The following is a 16841-nucleotide window of genomic DNA, read 5'->3' on the forward strand; positions in this document are numbered from 1 at the left end:
CGTCAAGGACAAACTCAATCTCATGATTAGGGTCAAAGTCGTGTGGAAAGACAGGATCCAACGCATCATCAAACTCGAAGTCCTATGGAGGAACAGGTGCAGCTGACATAGCAGTGTCGAAATCAGTGTCAGTGGGATAACGCTATAATCCCAGTGCGTGCAGTGTAGTAGATGACACAGACTTGAATGAATCAGGACTAGAATGGTCAGATAAAATCTACATGACAGGAACCTCGATAATTGGAACAGCAATGATATCAGCGACTGGAATCTCAATAAGAGGAATAGCAACATCATCATCATCTGGAATCTCGACAAGTAGAACGACAATGTCATCATCGATTGGAGCTCCATCATCCTGGGCACCCTCAAGGGGACCCTCAATAAAGAGATCGATGTCGTCGTCAGACATAGCATCAAGAGGCAGATCCTCGAGAGGAAATGCAGCAAGAGGAAAAGGAGTAGGGATCGGAACAAGAAGTAGATCCCCGTCAGGAAGACCATCAGCTAGTGGTATATCATCTCCAAAATCTGGTAAAGCAAACGGTTGGAAATCATCATCATCGTCGTCACTCGTAGTGTCAGATGTAAAAACCTCAGGGTCTGTGGCTATCTCATCATCCGAGACTATGGCCATAGGGTCTACTGTATCGGATACTCCACTCTCAGATGAAGATGACATAATGTCTGTGACAAAACAATCACACATATGCACATATATCAACAATCATCAAATAAGCATGTAAGTAATAACAATGTAAGCATGTATACATCTTAGTCTCCCCAGACTATCCCACCCAGCCTCTCTGACTAAACTTCCTAGCCTCTCAGACTAAAACCTTCCCAGTTTCTCAAACTGACTACCCAGTCTCTAAGACTTAATTTCCCCAGTCTCTAAGACTAAATTTCCCCAGTCTCTAAGACTAAACCTCCCCAGTCTCTAAGATTGAACTTCTCCAATCTCTAAGACTGAACCTCCCCAGTCTCTAAGACTGAATTATAAATATAGCCTTTGAAATGTGTCTTGTGCCCTTTTGTTTGTAAAAATGTTTGTTCCCTGGATCTGGACATTTTGTGTATGCAATGCAAATATGTTTGAAAATGTTTTTGTGAGAGCCCTAATGATCGTAGTCTAGCCCTACGATCGAAGCTCTGATACCAAGCTGTTACACCCTGACTTTTGCGGAAGCGTGGTTATTGGTGTGACTTCTTAATACCATAGCATTCAATCATGACAACGCTATATGATAAAAACATGAGATGTTCATCCATTAATTAAGTTTAGAAAATACCACAACATACTTGTCTGGAAACATCGACACCAAATTCAAATTACAAACCATGACTTGTTTAAATGAGTTCACAAAGACTCAACAAAAATGTTAACAAAAACCAAGTTTAGAAACATGTATCCCGTCCAGGAATAGGATATATCTCCTAAACTCTACGACCATGGATGACATCCTTTATTCATGACGCAGCTTGACAAACATGCAACACCTGCCAGATCCATTTAGTTCCCTGAAATACATGTAATTTGAAAAACATCAACAAAAGTTGAGCGAGTTCATGTGTATGTGTATGAATAAACCTTTAAAATATGCCTGTATGTATGTATGTATGTATGTCCCTGTTATGTAGCAATAAGGAAAACAGACCACCAATGGGTTGCAAAGCCAATGGTGTGTGTGAAATGGTGCAGGAAGACTCAAACCTAGCAAATTTATACCGGGCCTCTGGCTAGAAGACATAGTCACCCTACGAGCCACCCTGGTCCCCATGGGTGTAGGCTCGCTACACCCATATAGATCTATCACCCATGTCCCTCGGTTCTATGACGAGGATTAATGGCCTTAAGTGTTATACCCACCTTTCACATGATCAAGCAGTAAACCCTCCTTAAGCTATCCATACCATGTATAAAACGTTTGTAATAATTGTAACATGTATTTCACCCCCGAAGTATAAAACTGAAAACGGTTAAAAGAAAAGGGGGACATGAACTCACAGTATTGCGTCTTCAGAATCGTAACCCAAAATCTCTTCAGCAAACCCGACTACCTACAACGTGCTAGGGTCTATTAGACTAACGGGCCGTGCCTTGGCTTAGAGTTTAACGTTTTTGAGTTACGTTTCTTATGTTCCCAATATTATTCCAAGTTATAATCTCTTGTTAAAATAAATTATTTTAACTTTAAATTATATTTAATTTTGGAATAATTGTTTAAACACTATTTCTGTATTAATACTTCTCAAGTATTTTTCTTCCCAAGGGTGGGGATATTTTTATACATGTACCTTCATATTCTCGTATTTGTATTCTCAAAATAATATATTCAAGTCTCACTTTAGAAAATATATATATAACTTATTTGTCAAAAATAATGTATTCCAAGAAAATATATATATTTTTCCCAAAAATCATATATCTTCTAAATATACTAGGAAAATATATTTTTATCTCCCAAAAATAATATATTTTCTTCTTGTTGAAAATATGACATAACTTGGTAATATGTACAAAAATCATATTTTCACTTCTTTCATTTCCAAAATAATATTTGCCAAAAATATATTTGTAAGAGTATTTTCCGGAATATTTTATAAGTTACATTCCTTCGTTCGGTTTTGCAATATTAAGGGTGCAACTTATATATTTATTCCTTGTGATTTTTGGTATTATTTTGGATTTGTAAGTTCTTGGTATTTGTAAGTTATATTATTTTACCCTAAAATAATATAACTATTCCACAAAGTATTCAAATATTCACGCAAGTGTCTTTAATATAAAATATATATTCTAAATATATATTTATCCATTTTTATTTACAAAAACCAACCTCCAATACTTGTATTTTTGTAACAAAATTTATGGCAAAGTTTATATTGAAAAACATAGTTTAAAACGTACTTGTAAATACTTGTTTAGAAAATATTTTCTAAGTGTTTGTATTTTTAGAAAATTTTGCCATAGTTTCCTTTGAAAATGGAGGTATCCATGGTATTAAAGCACATCATTTTCTTTTCAAAAATCATCACAACAATCAACAAATAAATCCCTAAATAACTTACACTTACCAAGTGCAAAAACTATTCAATTTACAATACAACATGAACTTGATCTTTCACAAAAATTTGTAGTAACATGGTAAAGTGTTTAGTGGGTTTAGATACCCTTTAAAGTGTGTTTATTCCTTTAAAAATCTCATTCTTAAAGAAACTAGGTGTTTACAACTTGTAATCATATTTTACAAAAATGTTTATTTATTAGATCTTGTTTCATAAGTGTTTATGCACTTGTTTTTCCACTAAAAATAGTGTAGGTTTAAGTAAGCATCAAGATCTTCTAAAATCACATTTTAAACTTGGTTCTCTTGGAAAACCACTCATAGATCTTAGATTCATAAGTTTACTACCTTACTTTGTTTGTTATTTTTCAAGAAATCATCTTTTTTATTCAAGTTCATGCTTATGTATGAGGATGATCTTCTTGTGTTAACACATATTCATCCTCTAACTTGCTAGATCATGTGTTTAATCACAATCTAGCAAGCTTCTTATGATGATTAACATCATAATCTCAAGTAAACAACAACAAGTAAACATCATTCATACACTAAACAACATAGTTTCTTCACTATTTCATCATATGTATGCTTATGTTCAAGATTCATGTTTATGTCTTTTAGTGTTCATCATGATAATCAAAGTATTTCATCTTTTAACCAACAAAACTAGAAGTATCAAAGGGTTAAGAGAGTCTTACAACTAGCTCTAAGCTAGGGAAGAACACAAGATGCAAATGGAGTGTCACACCCTGGCTTTGCGGAAGCGTGGTTAATTTTGGTGTGACTTCTTAATACCATAGCTTAATCATAACAAAGCTATATGAATTAAAAACATGCAAGATCATCAATTAAGTATTAAAAACCAAATACAATACCATTGTCTTAACGGGAAAACACCCTAGCAACCATAACATTGATCAACAAACAAACAAAACATAAACATGGTTTAAGGACTGTGACTTGTCCAGGAAAGAGTCACATTCCCTAAACCCCGGATGACCTCGGAAACTAGTGCAGCGGGAAAACGTGCCATACCGTGCCAGATCTTTTAATTCCCTGAAATACATGTAAGTTGAAAAATCAACAATAATGTTGAGCGAGTTCATGCGAAAGTGAGTAAATAAACCTTTGTATTTATCAAAATTCTGGTATGTAGCAAATAAGGAAAAAGAGATCACCAATGGTTTGCAAGGCCATTGATACGTGTGAAGTGCAAGTAGGAAGACTCAACCCTTGCGATTTTGCGTCGGGGCACAAAGTCACCCCGAGGTCCGTTATGCTGGACCTGGGGTTGGGCTCGCTACACCCAGATAGATCTACCGCTTACGTCCCTCGGTCCTACAATGAGGATTAATGGCCTCCAGTTCCCGCCTACCCACTCACATGATCTAAGTAGTAACCCTCCTTACGCTAACCATACCATGTAAAAAGTACTCATAATCATAGTAACATGTATTTCACCCCCGCAGTTTAGAAAACTGAAAACAGTTAAGAGAAAAGGGGGACATGAACTCACAGTCGGTGCGTCTCTACCAAGTACTCCAACCCAGGCAGCTGTGCAACGACCTACATGTGCTAATTCTATTAGACGGACGGCCGTGCCTTAGCTTTATAGTTTAAGTTTTTGGGAAATAGTTAGACAACTATTCCGGGTTTACTTTTCGTATATACTTGGTAGTTAATCTCCTTCCCAAGGATGGGGGATTTAATACATGTGTGTTCGAATTATAACATTAAGTCTCACTTAATATATTTTTATTTCTACTCCAAAATATAAATATTTTTCTCAAAAATATTATATTTTCTTTTCACATAATTTTTCCCAAAAATAATACGTTGATAAAATACGCGTTCTTAAATATTTCCGTATAATGCGTAAGTTACGTTTTAACGTTCGAGTGGTAATTGTAATTACTGGTGTAACTCATATAGTTATCGTAGAGGCGTTCGTATTATTTTGGATCTGTTAACGTTCAAAAATATTATTTTTACTCTAAAATAATATTTATGTATTTTCACAAATAATCATAAACAGTGTGGTGAAAATATATTTACCGAATATATATTTATCACGTTTAGTTTTTGTGAAAATCCCACCTCCGATATTTGTAAATAAAGTCGTGGCGAAACTTATATTTCGAAAACATGTCAAAAGATATTCTTAACACTTATAGTGAAAATAATTCGAAGTGTTAGGTTTTTGGAAAATTTCGCCAGAGTTTCCCCTGTAACTGGAGGTGGCCACGCTTTCAAGCGTATCATTTTCTTTTACTAAATCAATTTCAACAACTTCTTTGGTCAATCAAACAATTTCCGACACATCAACTAGTCGACAAGTATGTAAATCACATAAGTCACATGAACTTGTAGTTTTTCCGAAACTTATAGTGTAAATCCCATTATACTTTGTGAATCTTTATATAAAGTAATTCGATCTCGTAAAAACCTCGTTTTTAAAGTAAATCCGTCTTTACAACTTCCCGTCATCTTTTACAAAGTTTGTTATTTTGTCGAAACTTTTCATTTCACAAGTGTTTACACACTTGTGGTTTATAAAAATCATGCTTGTAAGTGTAAGATCTATTTTTAGAAAACATGATTTTTCTTGACACTCGGTCCTTTGAAAATACCACTTGCAGATACGTAGATCTGCTAGTTTTAAACACTATTCCACAAGTAAAACATTTTTACACAAGTTCATAATTCGCGTGTGGTAGAGTTTCACCCTTTAACCCTTGTTTCATTCAAAACAAGCTTATGTCAAGATCCATGACCTTAACCAAACCAATACTACAACATTTACACAATTTATGAGCTTTTAACCAACAATACTTGCATTTTTAGTAAACTTTAATGCATGATTTTGTAAGATTTCGAGTTTTAACCGTTACAACACATGTTAACCACTTTAGATTAGTTCAAGATAGTGTTTTAAGCATCATACCTCTAGCTCGAGGCTAGGGAAGAATCTATGCGAAAAAGAGGTGGATAAAAGCTAGAGAGTGAGGTCCTTCGTGTTTCGTTTGCACCAAGACTCCTCGTATGTGACCCGTAACACTTGTATGGACTTGGGATTGCTTGATCAAAATCGAACAATGATGGATGGGGGTGGGGTGCCTTCGGCCGAGAACCAAGAGAGGGGAGAGAGAGCTTGAGTGGTGAAGTGTGTTGTGATTAATCATATGTGTAATCTTAGTGTTTTATAGGAAAAGTTAGGATTAAAGATCCATTGGTTCTTGTGTCCCCTTGATATGGGACACATAAGATTATAATATTCGAAATTGGTACAAGTCTTGGTCACAAGGTGACCGATCGGCCCAGGGGGGGGGGGGTCCCTAGTTCGATTCCAACTAGATTAGTTGATGTTTAGTTAGGTTAAACTAGTTAAGTTAAGTGATTAGCTCGGTTAGTTGAGTGTTGTGCTTTAAGGCGAGTGTTAGGGTGTTCAGGGACCCTAACTGGCTCAGAAAAAGACCAATAATATTTATGGCAATATTTTCATGTTCCGGGTATAGTCCGGTTGTTCGGTTGGATAGTAATCCGTTAAAGCGCTTAACAAAGCTTTTAAGTGTCGTAAATACCATGTTTAGTGACACAACTTATTCCTGACACTTTGGAAAGTGTCTAATAATAATTTTCTCATGTTTTGGCACTTTATTAGTTAGCCAGAAGCTGATTTGTTCATTAAAGTGCTGTGTTTTGTGCTCAGTGTATGTTTTAGGCACATCCAGTCATCGTAACTTATTCCTAGAGACGCAGTTCTACAACCCTTGTATCCCTACACTCACTATGGGTGTAGTAAAACAATTCTGGCTCATACAGGCCTTAGAGGCAGTATCTGCCTGATGCTGGCTTTGTCAGCATGTTCAATAGGTTATCCGTTCATAGTGCTACTGTGCTTTTGTGCATCATGTTTGTCACTAGAGTTCAGTATGTAAATAATGTATTGACGATATGTAAGGTATGATGCAGGAATATACAAGTATCAGAAATCAAGTAGCAGTTCATCAGTAATTTCAAGTAAGCACAGTAATCAAGCAGCAATTAATTATTAATTAAATCGTACGGATACCTGGTTTAGTGAGGGTTTTCACATTCTCCCCCGTTAGAAAAATTTCGTCCCGAAATTTAAGTTCTGCTTGTAGAAGCAGGGTTCTTGGGAAATAGATGGGGGTATTTTTCTTTCATTCGGTCCTCACGCTCCCAGGTGAATTCAGGACCATGGCGGGCATTCCAACGAACTTTGACGAGCTTGACACTGCTCCGGCGGGTCTTGTTCACTTTCCAATCCGTGACCTCAACAGGTTCTTCAACGAAGTGGAGCGTGTCATCAACATGAATTTCGTCGGGAGGAATGACAACGGTATCTTGTGTTGGACTTTTCTTCAGATTGGATATATGAAATGTATCGTGAACACCATTCAGTTCGGCAGGTAGGTCCAACTTGTATGCTACGGTTCCAATTCTTTCCAAAATCCTGAACGGACCAATATACCGCGGATTCAACTTACGCTTCCCAAAGCGTGCCACACCCTTCCAGGGCGATACCTTCAACAAAACCATATCACCAACCTCAAACTCTAGAGGTTTCCTGCTTCGATCCGCGTAGGCTTTCTGCCGGTCACGAGCCGCACTAATGCGATCTCGTATCTGTGCAATCTTATCTGTGGTTTCCTGGACTACATCAGGACCAACCAACTGTCTATCACCTGCGTCAGACCAACAAAGCGGTGATCTGCATTTGCGCCCATATAAAGCTTCGAATGGCGCGGCACCAATACTGGTATGGTAGCTGTTGTTGTATGAAACTTCAACCAGAGGCAAATGCTTATCCCAGCTACCGCCCAAATCCATAACACATGCTCTCAGCATGTCCTCCAACGTCTGAATCGTCCGCTCGCTTTGACCGTCGGTCTGCGGGTGAAACGCGGTGCTCATATTCAACTTCGAGCCACAAGCTTCTTGGAAGGATTGCAATATCCTTGACACGAACCTTCCGTCTCTATCGGAGATGATCGAGAGAGGTACTCCATGGCGTGTAACAATTTCTCTCATGTAAATTTCGGCCAATTTACTCGTATTATCCTTTTCTCGGATAGGTAAGAAGTGTGCTGACTTCGTTAATCGGCCCATTATCACCCAAATGGTGTCATGGCCTCTTGGCGTTCTTGGCAATTTTGTAACAAAATCCATGGAGATTTGTTCCCACTTCCACTTGGGAATCTCTGGTTGTTGCAGAAGTCCTGAAGGCTTCTGGTATTCCGCTTTAACCTTAGTACAAGTTAAACATTTGCTCACATAAACAGCAACATCGCCTTTCATCCTAGGCCACCAATAGTAATCTTTAAGATCCTGGTACATCTTATCCACTCCAGGGTGGATAGAGTACCGTGATTTGTGAGCTTCATCGAAAATAACCTTCCTTAAACCTCCAAACAAAGGAACCCAAATCCTTTTCTCAAAACACAACGTTCCTTCCTTGTTTGGTACCAATAACTTCTCCATCCCACGGAGATACTCTTCTTCAAGGTTTCTTTCCTTGAGAGCTTCTTGCTGCACTGTACGAATGCGTAAGGAAAGATCGGTCTGAATAATCATCTCCAAAGCCCTAACCCTTATGGGCTTGATCCTCTCTTTTCGACTTAGGGCATCGGCGACCACATTCGCCTTCCCTGGATGATACTTTATCTCGCAGTCGTAGTCGTTCAGCAACTCAACCCATCGTCTTTGCCTCATATTCAGCTCCTTCTGGTTGAATATATGCTGTAGGCTCTTGTGATCTGTGAAGATTGTACACTTCGTACCATAAAGGTAGTGTCTCCAGATCTTTAAAGCAAAAACCACTGCGCCAAGCTCCAAATCGTGTGTGGTATAGTTCTTTTCATGTACCTTCAGCTGGCGTGACGCGTAGGCAATAACCTTTTGGCGTTGCATCAGCACACAACCCAATCCTTGACGCGAAGCGTCGCAGTATACCACAAAATCATCTGTACCTTCCGGTAGGGCTAAGATTGGCGCGTTGCAAAGCTTATCTTTCAATACCTGAAACGCTTCTTCCTGTTTGATTCCCCAATCAAACTTCTTGTCTTTCTGCGTGAGGAGCGTCAATGATTGAGCGATCTTGGAAAAATTCTCAATGAACCTTCGGTAATAGCCAGCCAAACCCAAGAATTGTCGAATCTCGGTCGGCGTCTTTGGCGTTTCCCAATCCTTGATCGCCTCGATCTTGGTTGGATCCACGTGGATTCCATCTCCATTTACCACGTGCCCAAGGAATTGCACTTCTCTTAGCCAAAACTCGCACTTAGAGAACTTGGCATACAACTGTTCTTTCTTTAGCAGCTCCAGAATGGCTCTTAAGTGCTGCTCGTGCTCAGCCTTCGTCTTTGAATAAATCAAAATATCATCGATTAATACAATCACGAACTTATCCAAGTACGGCTTGCAAACCCGATTCATCAAATCCATGAACACTGCAGGTGCGTTTGTCAGACCAAACGGCATAACGAGAAACTCGTAGTGCCCATAACGGGTTCTGAAGGCTGTCTTCGGGATACTTTCCTCTTGTATCCTTAGCTGATGGTAACCAGATCGCAAATCGATCTTCGAATAGAAGCTTGAACCTTGAAGTTGGTCGAACAGATCATCAATCCTTGGCAGAGGATACCTATTCTTGATCGTCAGCTTATTCAACTCTTTGTAGTCAATGCACATACGGAAACTACCGTCCTTTTTCTTGACAAACAAAACTGGAGCTCCCCAAGGCGAGAAGCTTGGTCGGATAAATCCCTTGTCTAACAACTCCTGAAGTTGTGTTGACAGTTCTTGCATCTCAGACGGAGCAAGTCTGTATGGTGCCTTAGCCACAGGCGCGGCGCCTGGAGCTAAGTCAATGCGGAACTCCACTTGCCTTTGAGGCGGCAAGCCAGGCAAATCTTCTGGGAAGACTTCTGGGTACTCCCTCACGACAGGGTTGTCTTCGATCTTTGGTTCTCCAGCTTTCTTATCCACAATGTGTGCCAGAAAAGCAACACATCCTTTCTGCAAACACTTTCTTGCTTTCAGGCAGCTAATAATCCTCAACGGCGTCTCACGCTTCTCTCCGTGAACAACAATGGTCTCACCATCTTCGGTCGGGACACGAACGACCTTCTCATGACAAACTATCTCGGCCTTGTTACTCGATAACCAATCCATTCCTACTACCACGTCGAAGCTTCCCAACTGGACTGGTAGTAGATCTAGAGCGAACTCACGCTCTCCCAATTCGATTACGCAGCCTCGAATCACTTCATTAGCTTCTACTAACTTCCCATTCGCCAATTCGATCGAGTACGGAACATCTAATTTACTAGCGGCTAAACCAAGCATATTCTTAAATTCTAACGAGACGAAGCTATAATCGGCGCTAGTATCAAATAAAACGGATGCATAGCGTTGGTTTACAGGGAATGTACCAGTGACAACATTGGGATCTTGGCGCGCTTCCCTTGCTTCTATGTTGAAAACCCTTCCGCGGGCTTGGTTTAATTCCGGGCAATTCCTCTTGTAGTGCCCAAGATCACCACAGTTGAAACATCCGGGTCTCTGCCCATTTCCTCCACCGTTTCCAGCTTGATTGTTCCTCTGATTACGATTCATGGCACCCGCTTGGTTTGCATTATTGACCCGATTCCCATCACCTCCATTGTTTCCTTGTGGGCGATTCCCAATACCACCACGATTATTTCTATTCCCAAATCCTCCTTGGCCTCCCCGGCCAGCACTAGCCCAACAGGAATCCTTCAAGTGACCAGTCTTTCCACTAGCTTCACATACTTTTGGCCCGCATCGACCAGAGTGATGGCGTTGGCAAGAGTTACACTTGGGATGTGCACCCATATATCCCTTACCTTTCCTCCTACCACCAGCTGTATCCTGAGCTGGCGCGTTTTGCTCTCCTTTCTTAAAAATCATACTGGCTCCCTGCTTGAAGTTCGAAAACTTCCGCTTGTTTCCTCCAGATGACTCCACATGAGTCTCTTTCTTCTTTGGCTCAGCTTCATCAAACTTGTTCAAACGAATTGCCTCCTCTGTGAGAGCCACGCTCAAATCAATGGATTCAGTGATAGTTGCAAGTTTGGAGGAGGTCACCATGCTTATGATTTGAGGAGCTAATCCCCAAATGAGACGTTCAATTCTCTTGAACTCAGGAGTGACCATGTAGGGTACCACATGCGACAAGTCGTGGAACCTCTGAACGTACTCTGCTATCTTTGGGCCTTCCATTTTTAAATGCCAGAACTCGGTCTCCAATCTCTGGATTTCAGCGCGGGAGCAGTACTTTTTGCGCATGAGTTCCTTCAGTTTGGTCCAGGTCAGCGCGTAGGCAGCAGCTTCGCCAAGTGTCTGTACTAGTAGATTCCACCAAGAGAGGGCTCCATCCAAAAATAGCCCAAAGATATAGGTGACTTGCTGATCCAGTGCGCATTTGCTCATGCGAAGAATAGATTCTGTTTTCTCAGCCCAGCGGACAAAGGCGACAGCACCTCCTGTGCCATCAAAGCTTACGGCCTTGCAGTCCAAGAACTGCTTGTAGGTGCACCCATGAGGTGGATTGTTGTTGTTGCCAGTGTTGCCAGTGTTGCCAGAGTTACTTCCACTCATTCCTCCTTGAGAGGCAGCATATTGAGCAATAGCAGCAGCAATGACTTGCTGTAGTTCGGCCTGAGTCGTAGGCATTTACTGTTGTTGACGTCTTGGCGGCATCTTCTAAAGATGTGTTTACGTCGGTCAGGCCATAGTAAAGCGTATGTATATAGTAATAGTAATAGCACATAACATCTCATGTTATCAATACTTCACAAATACTAATCACACAACATCCCATGTCACAAATATTATACACACAACATCCCATGTGATAAAAATAGAAATAAGCAATCAAGCGAATCAAATATGATGAGAATACTGCGATTGCCATATATCGAGACCACATAGTAAGTGTATCAGTACATCACTGTGTCATACAATCATCAATCAACTAGGGGCTACATCACCCCTGTCCAAAAACTATATCAAGTCAGTGTCAAATACATCAAATACATCAAATATATGTCAACAAAAGTCAGAATCATCATGTAGTCTCCAAAAATGCTGTGCAGTCAAAAGCAATCGCGGTCCTCTCACCAACGTCTACCCTAACAGTACTGATGAGCTCTATACAGATGGCGGTGGAGGAGGGGGAAAGTGAGTGTAAAACAAACGACGTAACTGGAGCCAGTCCTCCTCCATGGCTCTCTGAGTACGGATGAAAGAAGCGACCTGCTGCTCTAAAGCAAAGAGGCGTGCGGCATAATCTGGGGGTACAGGTCGAAATGGCTGCAAAGGAGAGTGTGTCTGACCATGGCACTGGCATGGTGGCAGCTGAGCTCTCTCAAGCTCCTGGATGCGCTGCGTGTGTGACTCATGCTGAAACGGTGAAGCGGTGGCATGACAGGCGGTGAGGACCAGAGTAAAGGCTCACTAGTGGGGTCAAAAGGTGCCACGTGAAACGGTGAAGCGGATGGTATAACAGGTGGAAACTGTGGCCTGAAAGGAACAGACATCGGCACATGCCCAAAAGGATGGGCCGAAGAACCCTCTCCAGGTCTCGCTGGAGGTACAAACTGAGGAACCTGAAAAGAGAAATCAATATGTCGTGTATCAGTGTGGTGTGGGGGAATAGGTGGAACATCCTCATCAGCAGGAATCCACCCGTGCTGTGCGTGCTCGTCCGGTGGATCCATGTATGCTGCGAACAGTGCATGCTCGGGCTCTAGTGGAACGGGATCAGGTGGGGGAGCAACAAAAGGATCAACGGGTGCAATGTGATCAACAGGATGGTCAACAGGTATATCAACAACAGGTGGGGGAACAACAGGATCGGCAGCAACGACGTGATCACCCTCCAGCAATGGAGCATCCATAAGGTGATCATCGATAGGCGGGTCAGCTATAACAGGCTCAATAGGGATGCCAATATGTACGGGGTCATGCTCAAGTATAGGGTCTAAAGCAACTGCCTGCTCAGGAGCCATGGCAGGCTCGGGATCATCGAAAGCCATCTCGAAGTCAAACTCGGGGTCAATAGGATCGACTGGGTCAGCTGGATCCTCCATGGGCTGATCCATAGGTATGAACTCTATATCATGATCCGGGTCGAATCCCGGGGGAAAGATAGGATCAGAATCCTCCACGTCATCATGGTCAAACGCAAAACTGGGAATAGGAGCAACAGAGGATGCCTGGTCGGGGTCTGAACCATGCGAAAAGTGCTGTGCGCTCAAAGGGTGGGAAGGTGCGGATGCCACAGACTCAAAGGAGTCTAGGACCGGAGAATGCGCAGGTGAATCCTCGGCGGGAGCATCAGCGATCATCAGAAGATCGCCAGCAGGAGAAGGGCCGCGTCCTGGATCTCATCCTCGATGGGCTCGTCCTCAAACAGATCAATATCACTGTCAGCCTCGGCGTCAAGAAGTAAGTCATACGCAGGATAAACGGCTAAGGGTATAGGAGCCGGAATCTCTACTAATGGTAGGTACTCAACGGGAGGGCCATCTGCAGGCTCATCAGCACCCTCAGGTAGTGCGAAGGGCTGAAAATCGTCCTCGTCAGTGCTGGTATAGTCAGAAGTGTGCACCTCGTGCTCTGAGGATGTGGGGCCACCAGATACTACAGGTATGGGTCCAGTGGTGTCCGAATCGCCTATACCGGGCGAGTCCATGAGTCTGTAACATAAACACAAATATGCACAAATAATCAGCCATACAATCACGTAATCACATAAGTCACCAAGTAAGAAATCACATAGTTCTCCTAGTCCCACTAGCCTCCCAGTCTCCTAGACTGACATTCCTAGTCCCACTAGCCAAATTCTTCCCAGTCTCTAAGACTGCTCTATCATCCACCTCGACCTCCTAGATCGAGCCTCGGCCTCCATGACCGAGCCTCAGCCTTCATGACTGAGCCTACTCTTCCTAGTCTCACTAGCCATCTACCTCGATCTCTAAGATCGAGCCTAGGCCTCCAAGACCGAGCCTCAGCCTCCAAGACTGAGCCAAAAACAATAAATGAAATGTGCTCAACATTTGTTTATAAAAAGGTTTTGGATCTGGACTTAAGTGGTATGCAGTAAAAATGTTTTCGTGAGAGCCCTAGTGATCATAGTCTAGACTCGAGAAGGAATCCTAGTTCGCTATGATCAGAGCTCTGATACCAAGCTGTCACACCCTGGCTTTGCGGAAGCGTGGTTAATTTTGGTCTGACTTCTTAATACCATAGCTTAATCATAACAAAGCTATATGAATTAAAAACATGCAAGATCATCCATTAAGTATTAAAAACCAAATACAATACCATTGTCTTAACGGGAAAACACCCTAGCAACCATAACATTGATCAACAAACAAACAAAACATAAACATGGTTTAAGGACTGTGACTTGTCCAGGAAAGAGTCACATTCCCTAAACCCCGGATGACCTCGGAAACTAGTGCAGCGGGAAAACGTGCCATACCGTGCCAGATCTTTTAATTCCCTGAAATACATGTAAGTTGAAAAATCAACAATAATGTTGAGCGAGTTCATGCGAAAGTGAGTAAATAAACCTTTGTATTTATCAAAATTCTGGTATGTAGCAAATAAGGAAAAAGAGATCACCAATGGTTTGCAAGGCCATTGATACGTGTGAAGTGCAAGTAGGAAGACTCAACCCTTGCGATTTTGCGTCGGGGCACAAAGTCACCCCGAGGTCCGTTATGCTGGACCTGGGGTTGGGCCCGCTACACCCAGATAGATCTACCGCTTACGTCCCTCGGTCCTACAATGAGGATTAATGGCCTCCAGTTCCCGCCTACCCACTCACATGATCTAAGTAGTAACCCTCCTTACGCTAACCATACCATGTAAAAAGTACTCATAATCATAGTAACATGTATTTCACCCCCGCAGTTTAGAAAACTGAAAACAGTTAAGAGAAAAGGGGGACATGAACTCACAGTCGGTGCGTCTCTACCAAGTACTCCAAATCAGGCAGCTGTGCAACGACCTACATGTGCTAATTCTATTAGACGGACGGCCGTGCCTTAGCTTTATAGTTTAAGTTTTTGGGAAATAGTTAGACAACTATTCCGGGTTTACTTTTCGTATATACTTGGTAGTTAATCTCCTTCCCAAGGATGGGGGATTTAATACATGTGTGTTCGAATTATAACATTAAGTCTCACTTAATATATTTTTATTTCTAGTCCAAAATATAAATATTTTTCTCAAAAATATTATATTTTCTTTTCACATAATTTTTCCCAAAAATAATACGTTGATAAAATACGCGTTCTTAAATATTTCCGTATAATGCGTAAGTTACGTTTTAGCGTTCGAGTGGTAATTGTAATTACTGGTGTAACTCATATAGTTATCGTAGAGGCGTTCGTATTATTTTGGATCTGTTAACGTTCAAAAATATTATTTTTACTCTAAAATAATATTTATGTATTTTCACAAAATAATCATAAACAGTGTGGTGAAAATATATTTACCGAATATATATTTATCACGTTTAGTTTTTGTGAAAATCCCACCTCCGATATTTGTAAATAAAGTCGTGGCGAAACTTATATTTCGAAAACATCTCAAAAGATATTCCTAACACTTATAGTGAAAATAATTCTAAGTGTTAGGTTTTTGGAAAATTTCGCCAGAGTTTCCCCTGTAACTGGAGGTGGCCACGCTTTCAAGCGTATCATTTTCTTTTACTAAATCAATTTCAACAACTTCTTTGGTTAATCAAACAATTTCCGACACATCAACTAGTCGACAAGTATGTAAATCACATAAGTCACATGAACTTGTAGTTTTTCCGAAACTTATAGTGTAAATCCCATTATACTTTGTGAATCTTTATATAAAGTAATTCGATCTCGTAAAAACCTCGTTTTTAAAGTAAATCCGTCTTTACAACTTCCCGTCATCTTTTACAAAGTTTGTTATTTTGTCGAAACTTTTCATTTCACAAGTGTTTACACACTTGTGGTTTATAAAAATCATGCTTGTAAGTGTAAGATCTATTTTTAGAATGATTTTTCTTGACACTCGGTCCTTTGAAAATACCACTTGCAGATATGTAGATCTGCTAGTTTTAAACACTATTCCACAAGTAAAACATTTTTACACAAGTTCATAATTCGCGTGTGGTAGAGTTTCACCCTTTAACCCTTGTTTCATTCAAAACAAGCTTATGTCAAGATCCATGACCTTAACCAAACCGGGTTAAATGATGATCCGAGCTACCACAACATAGATCGGGTCTAGATAACCACACAAAATCAATACTACAACATTTACACAATTTATGAGCTTTTAACCAACAATACTTGCATTTTTAGTAAACTTTAATGCATGATTTTGTAAGATTTCGAGTTTTAACCGTTACAACACATGTTAACCACCTTAGATTAGTTCAAGATAGTGTTTTAAGCATCATACCTCTAGCTCAAGGCTAGGGAAGAATCTATGCGAAAAAGAGTTGGATAAAAGCTAGAGAGTGAGGTCCTTCGTCTTCCGTTTGCACCAAGACTCCTCGTATGTGACCCGTAACACTTGTATGGACTTGGGATTGCTTGATCAAAATCGAACAATGATGGATGGGGGTGGGGTGCCTTCGGCCGAGAACCAAGAGAGGGGAGAGAGAGCTTGAGTGGTGAAGTGTGTTGTGATTAATCATATGTGTAATCTTAGTGTTTTATAGGCAAAGTT

The sequence above is a fragment of the Helianthus annuus genome, chromosome 17, assembly GCF_002127325.2.
Source record: "Helianthus annuus cultivar XRQ/B chromosome 17, HanXRQr2.0-SUNRISE, whole genome shotgun sequence".
Classification (NCBI taxonomy): domain Eukaryota; kingdom Viridiplantae; phylum Streptophyta; class Magnoliopsida; order Asterales; family Asteraceae; genus Helianthus; species Helianthus annuus.